The sequence below is a fragment of the Fukomys damarensis genome, unplaced genomic scaffold (genome assembly GCF_012274545.1).
Source record: "Fukomys damarensis isolate Sample0158 unplaced genomic scaffold, DMR_v1.0_HiC HiC_scaffold_16, whole genome shotgun sequence".
Lineage (NCBI taxonomy): Eukaryota > Metazoa > Chordata > Mammalia > Rodentia > Bathyergidae > Fukomys > Fukomys damarensis.
The window spans coordinates 11,989,304-11,990,592 of NW_022900928.1; the positions used below are offsets into that span (position 1 = coordinate 11,989,304).

At 52.4% G+C, this 1,289-nt stretch overlaps 1 long non-coding RNA gene across 1 annotated transcript in view; it reads left to right on the top strand.

Annotated features, from left to right (window-relative positions):
* The first annotated feature begins 282 nt into the window (after window positions 1–282).
* Window positions 283–1,289, top strand: part of LOC104856028 — a 37,055-nt gene continuing 36,048 nt past the window's right edge. Inside the window, exon 1 of the long non-coding RNA XR_778530.3 lies at window positions 283–786. This is a non-coding gene — a long non-coding RNA (uncharacterized LOC104856028). The remainder of the gene's footprint in view (window positions 787–1,289) is intronic.

The window sequence follows — 1,289 nt, forward strand, 5'->3', positions numbered from 1 at the left end:
CCAGAAGTGGATTGCTACCTAGGCCCTTTGTCAGGATTAAATTATACAGCAAAGCAGTGTGGGTACAATGTGTCAAACTATAATCAACCTAGCGGGGTGTGGTGGCGCACGCCTGTGATCCCAGTCCTTGTGAGGCTGAGGCAGGAGGATTGCTGTGAGTTCAAGACCAGCCTGGGCTACATAGTGAGTTCCAGGGCAGTCTCAACTACATAGTGAGACCCTGTTAAAAAAAACAAAAACAAAAACAAAACAAGAGCAAGGTCCTGAGTTTGATCCCCCGTGCTGCAAAAAAGAAAGAAAGAAAGAAATGAAATCCAGGTGGCATGTGGGTGAAGGCGCCCTTCACGGAGACCAGGGGCAGCTACTGCTTCTACTAGCAGCAGGGACAGTGGCTCTTGACAGGCAGCAGCTGTGCTGAGAGCTCTCACCTGTCTAACGAAGCAGAAAAATCAATGAGAGGCCGTGGGGCCTCGCTGCACTCACTGCACTGAGCACCAGGAATGTGCGGGCCGAGTGGCCATCTGGAGCAGCTCCTGCTGCCTTGTTAAGTCCCAGGAGCCAGGCTGGGGAGAGACACAGGGCCGGAGTGGCCCCCTCTGTGGCGGCCCTCTCTTCCTGTCTTCCTTTCCAGGCCTTTCAGAACATGGACCCCGCTCCTCCTGCTGCCCACGCCGGGAGAGACGCTCGCTGCATCACCAAGGGGCTGTGCTGCACCTGTGATCCAGGCAGGGGAGCCCTGGGTTTGGGAGCCAGGCAGAAGTGGGTTGAAACTGCGTATGACTCTGGGTAAGTTGCTTTCCTGTGAAAAGCTTAAGGATCTGTAAACTAGGCTCCTTCTAGGTCAGGTTTCAAGCAAACAGGGACCTATTACAGGGAAATTGCTCAATAAACCTATTGCTGTCTCAGGAAATGAGAAGAGAAGCCTTTGATCACTAACTTGACAGTTGGTTTCTTTTGATTTTTTTTTTTTTTTGAGACAGGGTCTCACTATGTAGTTGAGACTCACCTGGAACTATGTAGCCCAGGCTGGTCTCGAATTCACAGCGATCCTCCTGCCTCAGCCTCCCCAGTGCTGGGATTACAGGCGTGCGCCACCACACCCGGCCTGGTCTATTCTCTTTTGACCCTGCACCCCAGCCAAGCCCTGACTCCCCTCAGGTAAGGGCTGCTGTGACCCACCCCCACCTTGTTGTTAAGAGGATTATCATTGTAGAGGAGATCTCAGGTTTACATTCAGGGTTGGGCTGGCCAGGGAGGGGCTACCAGTTTTCCTTTTTTTTTTTTTTTGT